Source organism: Nicotiana sylvestris, chromosome 2 (genome assembly GCF_000393655.2).
Source record: "Nicotiana sylvestris chromosome 2, ASM39365v2, whole genome shotgun sequence".
Taxonomy (NCBI): domain Eukaryota; kingdom Viridiplantae; phylum Streptophyta; class Magnoliopsida; order Solanales; family Solanaceae; genus Nicotiana; species Nicotiana sylvestris.
The window spans coordinates 22,844,167-22,857,122 of NC_091058.1; the positions used below are offsets into that span (position 1 = coordinate 22,844,167).

The following is a 12,956-nucleotide window of genomic DNA, read 5'->3' on the forward strand; positions in this document are numbered from 1 at the left end:
GCTCAACTGCATATTATCATGTGACAGAGTCAAAATTGGATCCAAGGGCAAAGAAGGCTATTTTTATGGGAATTACTTCTGGAGTCAAAGGATATCGCTTATGGTGTCCTATGACAAAGAAAGTAATATTCAGCAGAGATGTTACCTTTGATGAATTTGCTATGGTAAATAAGGTAACAGAAGATACCAAACAAAATGAAGGTGCTTCTAAGCAGGTGGAGTTTGAGGGAAAATTTATTTTTCCTACACAAGAAGCAGAGGAGGAAACAAATGAAGATTACCCTCTGGAAGGAGAGCCAGTAGAGGAGATTCCAACTCAGGAATCTCAACAACAACTTGAATCAATAGCAACCAGCAGGCCAAAAAGAACAATAACGAAACCTGTTCGTCTCATAGAGACGGTTGCTTGTGCAACCTCAATTGTAGCTGATGATGTTCCTACTACTTATAAAGACGTTGTCCAAAGTTCAGAAGAAGATAAGTGGAGGATTGCCATGAATGATGAAATACAGTCCCTTCATCAGAATCATACATGGAGATTGGCCAATCTCCCGAAGGGAAAGAAAGCAATTGGGTGCAAATGGGTATTTGCAAAGAAGGAAGGATTTCCTAACCAAGTAGATGTTCGCTACAAAGCAAGATTGGTGGCCAAAGGATATGCTCAAAAGGAGGGAATTGATTACAATGAAGTGTTTTCTCCAGTTGTAAAACATTCCTCCATTAGAATTATGTTGGCTTTGGTAGCACAATTGGATTTGGAACTAGTTCAGATGGATGTAAAAACTGCGTTTTTACATGGAAACTTGGAGGAGGAAATCTACATGACTCAGCCAGAAGGATTCAAAGTTGCTGGAAAAGAAAATATGGTGTGCAAACTTGAAAAATCGTTGTACGGATTGAAACAATCTTCTAGACAATGGTACAAGCGATTTGACGAGTTTATGTTGCGGCAAGGGTACAAGAGAAGCAAATACGATCATTGTGTGTATTTGCACAAGCTTAAAGATGGTTCCTTTGTATATCTTCTCCTATATGTTGATGATATGTTGATAGCTTCCAAGAATTTGGAAGAAATTGATAAGTTGAAGATTCAACTGAAGAAGGAGTTCGAGATGAAGGATTTGGGTGAGGCAAAGAAAATTCTTGGCATGGAGATAATTAGAGATAGACGTTCAAAGAAACTCTGTTTATCTCAAAAGGAATATTTGAAGAGAGTACTTCAACGTTTTGGCATAGATGACAAGACTAAGCCAGTTAGTACTCCACTTGCTTCCCATTTTAAGCTAAGTACTACTATGTCGCCAATGGATGAAGTTGAACGAGAGTATATGTCAAAGGTACCATACGCAAATGCTGTTGGTAGCTTGATGTATGCAATGGTTTGCACAAGGCCTGACATTTCACAAGCTGTTGGAGTTATTAGCAGATATATGCACAATCCAGGGAAGGAGCATTGGCAAGCTGTGAAGTGGATTCTACGGTATATTCATAATACTGTAGATGTCGGGTTAGTTTTTGAGCAGGAAGACAATCAGTTTGTAGTTGGATATTGTGACTCAGATTTTGCGGGTGATATGGACAAACGAAGATCAACTACTGGTTATGTGTTTACTTTTGCAAAGGCACCAGTTAGTTGGAAGTCTACTTTGCAGTCAACAGTTGCTTTGTCTACAACAGAGGCAGAGTACATGGCTATTACAGATGCTGTGAAAGAGGCAATTTGGCTTCAAGGATTGCTAAAGGAGCTTGGTGTTGAACAAAAAGGTATCACAATTTTTTGTGATAGTCAAAGTGCTATTCAATTAGCGAAGAACCAAGTTTATCATGCAAGGACGAAGCACATTGATGTTCGGTATCATTTCGTACGAGAAATCATAGAAGAAGGTGGAGTCACGGTGAAGAAAATTCATACTACAGAGAATCCTGCTGATATGCTGACAAAGGTGGTGACTGCGGTCAAGTTTCAACATTGTTTGGATTTGATCAACATTGTTGAACACTGAAGATTGAAGATGAAGACACAACCAAAATTTGTTATTGAGAGAGAATTGAAAATGTGGAATTTTGCCAAGGTGGAGATTTGTTGAAGTTTGGCAAAATGCCAAAGTCCCACATTGGTTGGGAGTTAAGTTTGGGGGGATTTTTCCCCTATAAAAGAAGGCCTAATGTTTAGGATTGAAACACACCTCTCATTTGCCTTCTCATCTGTTTAAGGCATTTGTATCTTCTCTCTTTAGTATTATTTCACTTGTATTTTTGGAGTGAAATAAAATATTGGTTGTGTCCGAGGAGTAGGCAAAATTAGCCGAACCTCGTAAATTCTGGTGTTCCCTTTATTGTTGTTTTATTGTCTTATTTATTATTTGGTGGCTGTCATAATTTTTGGTATAGTAGTTGTGACTTATTCACACTATATACATTTGGCTTCCGCAACATTGACTATAGGCGCATTAAATAATTCAAATAAAAAAAGTTAAGGCGCCCCTGCTCCCCACTGCTTGCATTAAATGGTTTTTTGCTGAGATCACAATCGATACTATTTTTGGACAATTCCAAATCCAACGGTTCGACATTAATTAAAGTCCATATTATTTTAGATGCAATAAAAAATTATGGCTTATTTCCAAGAATAACATACAAGTCAAGCTCTTCCTACAATCGATCATCTAGAGAGCTTGCATATGATGTGATTCGTCTCTATTGTTTCATCTCCACAGTCTATCTTTGCTAAACCTTTTAGATCTTTTAAGCCTTAATTAAACCCCTCCTCGTATCTCTGCTTCATACGATACCCCTCATTTTCTCTCTGTTGATTGGTAACCCGCCTTATTTCTCTCTTGTTTTTGTTGAAAATCGGTGAATATTAATTTTGATAATTAACAAATATGGCAGTTGTATTGGGTTAATTAGTTGAAGGACCTTGTCATGTTGGTTTGTTCTTGCAAAGTGCTGGGACTTCACTTTAGCGCCAGATATTAGCAATTGCGCAAACAGTAGAGAATCTTGGTAAACCTTTATTGTTGACTTAGGTATCAAGCTTGTGAGAAAGTAGAATTATAATTAGAGTCTTTCTAAGGAAACAAATATATTTCCTTATTCTCAAGGTTAGCAGATCTTTTGAAGGATATATTATGCACGAAATTTATGGGAATAAAATAGTTTTTCTTGATGGAATAGAATTAAAATTGGTGTAAGAAACAAATAAGAAAATTACGTGGTCATATATGGTAAGTTTTTTATGATATAGCTCTCTTATTATTTATTTTCTTTTTAATTTGGACTCCTGTAATACCCAATGTTTATTTAGAGCATATTAGTCTTTTATCATAACTTTAAAAAAAAAAACTAATCAAGTAAAAGAGGGACAAAAGCCCACCGGAACAAAAAGCAGCAAGGGGGTTAGGGATAGGGAGACGCAGCAAGGGGGTTAGGGATAGGGAGACGCAGCAATTGCTGCTAACAAGGTCTAGAAGAAAAGAAAATAGAAGATAAGGAGGAGGAAAGCCAACAGCCAAAGTACACAAGGAGAGTTGGGGAAAAAGCTTTGGTTCCGCAAAAAGGAAGCTTTTTCCAGCTAATTTTTTGTTTCAAATTTCAAGGTACTTTGTTTCACCAATTTGAGAATATATCTTAATGATTGGAATTAAATAATGAGATTGGCTAAAAGTGAGTGAAAACAAGGAAGGATATGTAAAACTTTTGTTAATCTTTAGCAATCCGTGGAGGAGTCATGAATGCTTATAAAGAACTTTGTAGCAAGTACCATTCTTGCCCTCCAAACAAATTGAATTCTTATTCATTTAGAGATTGTAGTAACAATGTAAAGCAAGATATAAAAATATGAATCATCTTTCATTTCAATGAAATACGCCTATATGAATTGACAGAGAGTCAATAGTTGTATTCCAAGAAAAAAAAAGATAATAAGGTTAGTGAATTAATTAAACTTAACAAAAATTAACAGATTGTATTGGTAGTTCATAAAGTTGATATATAGATTGGTTTTATGATAGTATAGGTAGTTGAAGAAGTTGTACGGATTGCTCGTGCAGACGCGTTTGGTATTTCGGCACAAATATTGTGAGTAGTAATCTTACCGCAATTTGTGTTTTCATAACTTGCATGATTTACACTTGATTTTTAAGATGAATATGTTACCGATTATTCTGAGTTGCATGTGGGACAAGTCTTTTATTAGATAGAAACCGAAATAGTTATTTGAGATGGTTATTGTGGTTTTAAATATTTCCGTTGTCACTAGATATGTTTTACTGTTACTTGAATTTACTGTTATCGAAATGAAATTATATGATTTGATAAGAACCGAAATGCCCTGTATTGTTTTAAAATATTTTCTACGAGTATATATACGGATTACAGAGACAAGTATAAATGAGAGTAGACATTGAAGGATCCTGTAGCTAACGAGGGTTCGTTAGACCTGGTGCACCTTGTAATTACAGATTACCGTTATAGCCCTCACTAGTGGGAAGGTAGAACTAGCATACCGTTACCGATTTCCCTCGAGTAGGGACTACCGTTATATTTGACTTCTTGTGAAGAAATCCACAGTTATACCGATTACATGATTTGTTCATTGAAACCTCCCAAAATATGAATATTGATATTATATAGTGGTTACCAAGTTTATTACGGAATTGTCAATCGTATTATACTACAAGAAAAACATGATTGAGACTGAACATTGTTTATTGTTTCTAAAAGGGGCATTTTTATGATAATTTCTGTTTAATATAATAGCATCTTTTCTGACTTGTCCCCAAATAAAAACGGTTGTGGTTAATTGTTATTACTCACTGAGCTAGCAACTAATTCCCCGCTAATTTTTTTTACAGAGACAACATTTGACGCGGAGGATTTTGTTAATTAGAACGCACAGGTTGATAGTTCTTAGTGAGCCTCGCATTTGTTCGCGTGGGCGGAGCTTTATTTATTGTTATACTCTTTTCTTTGAACTCTTAGAGTCGCTCCATAGTCATTATTTTAGTGTCATGAGTATTCTTTTGTTATTATAGTCTTATGTTGAGTATCGTTCTCATTTATTAAAGTTGGAGATAAATTAGTATTTCTAGTGGTTAGGTGGTGGTTTAGTTATGGTGGAGACTTGTATTGGTTACCTGACAAGTTGTCAATTGTTTGGTATGATATTAGGATGTTTGGTTGTTGATTTGAGACAAGAAAATTTTTGGAATGGTCCAAAGACAGGCTACTCTAAATGAGGTTTTCAAGGCCTCGGAAGCACATAATGGATAAGAAAACAGGTGATGACTCTTTGGCTCGTCACAACAACAACACACATATTCAAGCGATAAAAGAGACGGAGAAGAGAAATTTTATATTAAAAGGAAAAGGACAATACATGAAAAGCATAAAAGTTTAGTTAAAGGGGAAAGGAGCTTAAATATAGATACATCTTAGATTACTCTAACACATATATTTGTGAATTTCATCCATACGAAGGCTTTGATGTTCACTTCATCAATACAAGAACTTTAATGATCTTTCTAACCTTAAATGGGAAGGCATTGAGTTTACCTGCTATTTATAATTATTCGATGATTAGGTGTATATGCTAATGGTAAGTAGATCGATATTTGCGATGTGACAATTTTCCAGACACTACTTACTCAGCCATAGCGAATAGAATCCCCAAGTCAAACTCAGCGGAGACATACAACAAATAAAGAAGTAGATGAGCAAAAAGAAACCATCTAGACGTAATCTGCAATTATAACACATTATAATATAATAATGAGCAAACATAAGATTGTCAGAATGATTATAATACAAAATCAAAGAATCCAAAAAGTGAACAAGTTGTACGTCACACTTACTAACAGGGTACATCTAGAAGGAAGAAAAAAGCAAGATAAAAGAAAACTTACCATAATTTAACAAAATAAAGCACACACCAGAAATAACATAGATCTAAATTAAGAAATTTAGGAATATAAAGGAATGAATATGAAAATTAGACAGAACAAATAGTAGAGGAGGAAACAGTAATCACTACAAAAATGAAAAAAAAATCCAACACATTTAAGGTAAAGATTCGCAATACTCGCTGGACAGTCTTCCCCAATTTCTGTTATAAAATAATTTCTACAATTAAAAAAAAAATATTAATGATACCAAAATTGAGTATTGATGCAGGAGTAGTTTCTCCAATGATATCAATTGAATATGAAGCAAGAAGCCCTACGTCATAAACTACATTATATGTGGAGCGATCATCATCATTGTCAACTGTAGCCGGTCTAATTGATACCTTGACACAGTTAGCACCCTTGAGAGGTAGAAGCCCTAGTTGGCGCAAGCGATTTGATCAACAATTAACTTAGCAGTTGGTCACTATGTGTCCTTTGAAATTTGAAAAAAATCTTGCAATTGTTTTCGTTAGTTATTCGAGTCAATATTTTACCTAGGATTAAACTAAGTCATGCAAAGCAAATCTTTATGAAACACCAATATCCCAAGAAATATTTAGCATAAGAGAAAAGCACAATTAAAGACACCAAACGATGTTATAGTGTTTTTTCAAATAGAGGATAATTTTCTTAGCATTGCAGCATCTAACTTTCCAATTCGGATGAACATCAACTATGTACCTTTAAAAGATTGAGATTTGAAACGAACAAAAATTACAATATATAAACTCAGCACTTCATTTGCCAGCAAGCCAAAGCTAGTACATATAGTTTTGCCAGTAAAGATGATAACAGAAATAAGTTGAAAAGCTTCATGGGGTCAAGAACAGAATATTTTGCAAGAAAGCAGGACTTCATTTGACATAAGTGGGCATGGTACCTCAGTGGTACCTTTGTCAACTACTTAAATATCAGTCATCATGTTCTTAAAACTGAATTATGTAAGAATTGAATGATAAAGGAAGGTTAATGGGCTAAATATGAATTACCTTTCGTATCATCAACTAAGCAGTGATTCAATCATAAAGGTGGGCTTCTTTAGCTTGCAAAATTCTCAGACATCATAAAATCTAGAAGCAAAGTTTTGGCAATTACCCATATCCAATTCAAATCATACATGGCACTATGACAGCTTTGCCCAAATTTATACTAAAAACCTGACACCCAAGGTTTGGGTAAAACAAAAGTTACCTACTAAATTCTTCTAGCTAGCATTTGCTCACTTGTTATGTTAACATGTTCATATGACCACTGAACTTCATACTAAATTACATTCAGCAAGAAGTAAATCTTTCTGTTGCATTTCGGAATATGGAATTGTTATGAGTTGAGGTGATGTTCTAGTTTAAATATACTAATTTTTCCACCCCTTAATTGTAGAACCAATTCATTTTCGGAATATGGAATTGTTATTTTTCCACCCCTTAATTGAAAGATCATAAGAATATATGCAATCACTTCTTACAGTCGGTTTGATCAGCAACTGTGCAACTCCAGTTCATGCAGTTCTTTCACAAAAAGCTGCACCACACATGAGTTTATTATACATATAATTTGCAATATGATTCAGAGTTGCAATAGTCGATCGATGAAAGAAAGCTTTTGATTTCTCTTAGTTAACTCATGATTGTTTAAAGCTCACTGCAACATTCTCTCTGGATATTAAAACCACCCCAAAGTATTTGCTTTCTTCTGATTTATGTATGGTTTTTGGCATCATAGAGCAGTCACTGAGTACTTACTGCTCAAGTGGTTGCTCAAAGTTAAAGATGAATTATTTTGCCACTTTTAATTAGTGAAATCTCTGTTAAGCAATTGATTGGTTGTAAAATTGCAAGCAATTGAAGCAAAACACACAAAAAATAAGAAGTACAGAACTGGGAATGATATTACTAACAAAGACAGAACAAGAGGCTGAAAAAAGAACTTTAGCCCGAGAGCTTAGGTCTAGTGGTAAGTGTCAGCTTGTCATGAGTGGATTAGGCACACGTGAATTTGAAAACTATCACACCCTAGTATTTAAGTAGAGAAGGATAAAAGGACGAGCTCAATACCCATCATTTTTTGAAGTGTGCACCACTACCTAGGAGGTTTCTCATTTATTGGGAAAACAAAGAACTTTAGACTGTAAGGAGTAAAATAGAACAACCATGTTCATAGGATTGAAAGCCGATTGCTACTTTCTTGCCTTGGGGCATCGCATTCTGGATAACGTAAGAAAAAGTCTTTCTCTACTGTCTTCAGTCTGGTTTGCTTTAGAAGTAAGCAAGCGGCCACCCTATCAAGAATTTACCAGCACATATAAGGTTGATCGTTTCAAGGCCTGATCTTTTTGCAATTTCTTCTCTTAACATTGGTAATGTCCATTCTTTTAGTTTTACGTCTAGTACTCCACTTCATCCCCACCTATCTTTAATTTTGCTTATTTTTGCAAAGAAGAATAGAGTTGTATGTATAATTTAAGTCTTTTAACTATGTGTGTTTACTGTTGTTTTGTTTTACTGTTGTTTTGTGGCTCCAAATGCAATACAAATTTTATGATTCTAACGATGAACACACGAGATAATGTGCCTGAGTGTTTGAATTGTGTTTTGGTTTCAGAAAAAGATTACATTTCAAAACAATCATTTTCGAGCACAACCAAGGGGATTCAATTAAATTCTCCCTTGCCAGAAAACTACACTGCATAAATAGGGTAAAAACAATTTGTTTATACAAATATAGAATTTCAATCCTCTTAGCATTAGAGAAATACATGGTTAAATGGCATATGTGGCCCATTGTTAGAATTTCTGACTCCGCCACTGAGCACCAATATAGAATAAGCAAATTACACGATCCAATTAGGGCAATTGTAGGCTAAACATGTGCTCGAGATATAACAGCGCAGAACACGAAGTAATTTTGTTTTTACATAGTCCGTGTGCTTAGATATAGGACATTTACACTCTATTCAATTTTAACACATAATACACTGTCCACGAGCTTAAGTCACGCATAATGCGGCGACAATCAACAATCTGAAATACTCCATATTAATCCATGAAAGAAAAGACTCTGGACTACTCTATACCAAAAACACTCACAAATTGTGGAAGTCTTATGTTCGTTCTTTTAAGTTGATAAACAGAAAACTTAAACTTTCACTTAATCAACATGCACACCCAAGAAAACAATTCCTACAGATAAGTATTTTAAAGAGCGAAAAGCACATAAAAGCGACAAGGTCCCGTGGAGCTTGAAGCGAAAACAGGAAGCGAAGCACATGCTTTTTTCAAGTGAAGTGCACAATTACAGAAAATTAAAACCAAACATAGATGCATTAGTAATATAATAATCAAAACGCAATAAATAAATGAATTCACCAATATATGATTACCGATTTTATTCCAACTCTTCAAAGTTGAGCTTTAAAGAACCGACAGTTTTTTGTTTAATTCACTTAAGTCATTTAACTGAAGTGCATGGCTTGACCTACAAAGCAATAAACCCTCGCTTTGAATCGCTACATTGCTTTAATCCTCTTTTTTAATAAATAATAGGAAACAACATAAAGAAAGTGCTAGTCAGCATGTACAACCCAATCAAACTGTGCAGACTATTAATTAGACACTATCTTATTCTTATCTTAAGTCAATTATCCGTTTTCTCTTCTTTTTTCTTTTGATGATGAAACAGTAAAGATTGTGTTAATGAGTACTAAGAAGGTACTTATAAGAGAATATCAGAAGAGAGGTCTTGCCTATATATATCGAAGGAATTCAAAAGATCCAACAATGAGGTTATGTCAGATTTAAAATTCTTCCTACACCACAAATAAAAACTCTTACTGTCTTACAGCATCTAGATTTCAGTCGTCTCATTAAAATACTTATTTGTTTCTCTCTAGCCAAGTATTCCAGAGAATACAAGTAGGAACTGCATTCCAATAGTATGCTTGCTAGCAAATGGTAATGCATACCAGCTGCATAGAGCATGTTTTATTCTTCCTGGCATAACCCATTGGACTCCAAAAATTCTCAGGAACACTGAAAAGTAATAACGACTTGAGACTAATGATCTTGCCTGTTATTAATATTTGAGACTAATGATCTCGAAATCGAATACTTCCAATACCAGTAATTTCCACACTGTCTTCTAAGTAATTAATTTCAGCCATCACACATTGATTGAGGCATTAAGGCTTATATCAGGAACCCATTTTCATCCCATTCACAAAAAGAAAAAGAAAAAAATAGAAACAAAATCATTCATGCTTAAGTAATTCCACTCTAATTATAACCTCAAACTCCTTAAATTTTCAGCAGCAGTTATCAAATGACTATTATCAAGATAAGAGGCAATCTTAAATCAAGCTTCTGTAAATTAGTACAACATTTGCCTTGACTCAAGAAATGAAGCAACTCGTCTTTACTGCTACCATCATATATCAACAAAGAATTCAACATACCACAGTTTTCAGCCAATTTTAACAAAACCCCATCAACAATTGCTCTACAAGTTCTTAATTCCATTGTTTCAAACCCTCCAAATATTCAAGAAAAGAAATGCTAAAAAAGAACTTTGATCACCAACACTTTCACAGCTTTTCAACTTTAAAGTTCTCATCTTTTTGCAATTTCTCCATAAAAAACTAACACCCTTATCTCATGCTTTAATTCCAGACAACAAAAAACTTTCCAAATTCAACTTAGAATCACAAGAATCAAAGGTACTTGAGATTAAGACAAGATGAAGAGATTGAAAACAGTAAATGGTCGGAGGAATCTATGGTGTCTGAGATTGTAACAGAGACAGTAAACCGAGAGAGCAAAGAAAGAAACGGAGGCGGAGGACGGCGGAGGAAGGCGGTGGAATATTTCTTGAAGAAGTTTATCACAGAGAATTGTATCCATTCTTGTTCTTTGCAGACATAAAAAATCAACTGATTTCTGTAGTTTAACAAACTGAATTTGTTTTCTTGATTTCAATTCATCTCCGAGAAAAAAGAAAAATTCCAATTTCATCCATCAAAACCCTAACTTGAAAATTAGAGACACTATGACCTTCCTTTGCAATTCCGTTTATCAGCTTTGAAGTGACACCCTGATAAACATCAAGGACCTTCACAGGTCAGCTTCTAGTTACTCCCTCCGTTCCAATTTGTGTGAACCTGTTTGACTGGGCACGGAGTTTAAGTAAAAAATGAAGACTTTTGGAATTTGTGGTCCTAAACAAGTTCAAATGGGGCCCAGAGTATTTGTGTGGTTATAAAAGCTTCTCATTAAGGGTAAAGTTGTAACTTTAAGCTAAATTGTTACCAAATTTAGAAAGAGTTCATTCTTTTTGGAACGGACCAAAAAGGAAATAGGTTCACATAAACTGGAACAGAGGGAGTATATAATTCCTTTGTTTGTCCTCTCATGTGGTTATATTCTTTTAGCGTTTATCAAGAGAAGGGCATTTCATAGGAGGTCAAAAGGAAATATACATTTGCGAGTGCAAATCAGAGGGACGGACGGGAGGAGGAAGTAGAAGACTGCCAATTACAGATGTAACTTGCTTTGTACTAAAGATTTATCTTCTGTGTACTCCTATAGTTGGGTGACTCGAGTTCTTTTGAAAGCAAATAACATTCTTATCATATTCTTTTCATATGATTCGAAAACATCATGTCTATCCTTGTGGGACTATATTGGCTATGTTGTTGATGTAGTACTTTAATATTTTGGTTATATCAAAAATCTGAATCAGGAGAGGCATTAACCTTCATGTTCCAAACCTCTAAATTTCAGAAATTCGATAGTGGTTCTTCACCTCCTTTTTCCAAACCGAACTACCAAACCATTTCACACAAAAAGTAAACACGAAAAAATAGCACAAGAACAAAAAAAAAATTTACAGACTGAAATGTATAAACACTTCAATGACAAACCCACATAACAAACAAAAAACTTCAATATCAAAAACTCATGTTGTATTCCACTCCCAAACACACACACACAAAGGAAAAGCAAATTTTTATCAAATATCAAAACCCCATGTTTTATTCACACAGCAGTGTCTGTTAAAAAAAATATTTCCCCAATTTCATCTATCAAAACCCTAACTCAGAAATTTCCAAAATTGATATTAAAGACTAAGAAATTTACCTGAAAGTTCAAGAGATTTGAGAGAGAAACCGGGAAAATTCAACACAAATCACAGGTACAAACACAATCACAGGCCAACAAATGTCAAAACCAAAAAGCATGGATTAAAAGCTAGAAACTAAGGAGCAAAGCTGATACAGAGCAATAATCGAGCAAAATAACTTTGAATTAAACTCAAATCTGAACTTCAAAAAGGATTTTTTACCTGATTTCGAATTGGTCTTGTGATGGATCGTTTCCCTGATGCCTTTTCTTGTGTGTGCTTTGCTAAGGAATATGTTGAAAGAGAAAGAAAAGCATACATGTGGAAGTAGCAAAAAACATATACGTATATCTGGAAAGAGCATAAAAGGGCATGTATATAGTTGATGAGAAATGACTGAAGTCTTCTTTAAAAAGATTCCAAACAGACGTGGAAAGTCTTGCTCTTCTACAATATAGAAATATAAAATTCCGCACTTTGAAACTATTTCAGTTATTTAACAAAGGAGCAGATATTAGAATAAGTTCTTATACAGGTGTCTAAATAAGCATCAAACTAACAAGTTTGCTGTTGGATAGTTTTTATTAATTGAATTTCCTTCTGCGAGAAATGGTACTATTAGGATACTTATTAGTTTTGCAATTGGGTCAATAAAAATATAGCCCTTCTAGTTCTAGTATTAAAATAAAAGTCGGGGGGGGGGGGGGGGGGTTCCAGGTGGAGTTCCATCTCAGCACGAATATAATATTGAAATCTGATTTTTGCTGACATGGAAGGGTATAAATGAGCTACTTTGTTAATAAATGGAAGATAAAATTATTCTATTTCTAACCGTTCACGGACATTTTTGGCCTTTTTCCGAAATTAACTAAGGCTTCGAACCATTGGGCCAAA

At 34.6% G+C, this 12,956-nt stretch overlaps 1 long non-coding RNA gene across 1 annotated transcript; it reads right to left on the reverse strand.

Moving 5' to 3' along the window:
- Window positions 1–5,765: 5,765 nt before the first annotated feature.
- LOC104211703 (uncharacterized) lies at window positions 5,766–12,530 on the reverse strand. The gene is made up of 2 exons (XR_707210.2): window positions 12,285–12,530; window positions 5,766–9,976 (listed from the first exon to the last, which is right to left on the reverse strand). It is a non-coding gene; the product is annotated as an uncharacterized lncRNA (long non-coding RNA).
- Window positions 12,531–12,956: the final 426 nt, after the last annotated feature.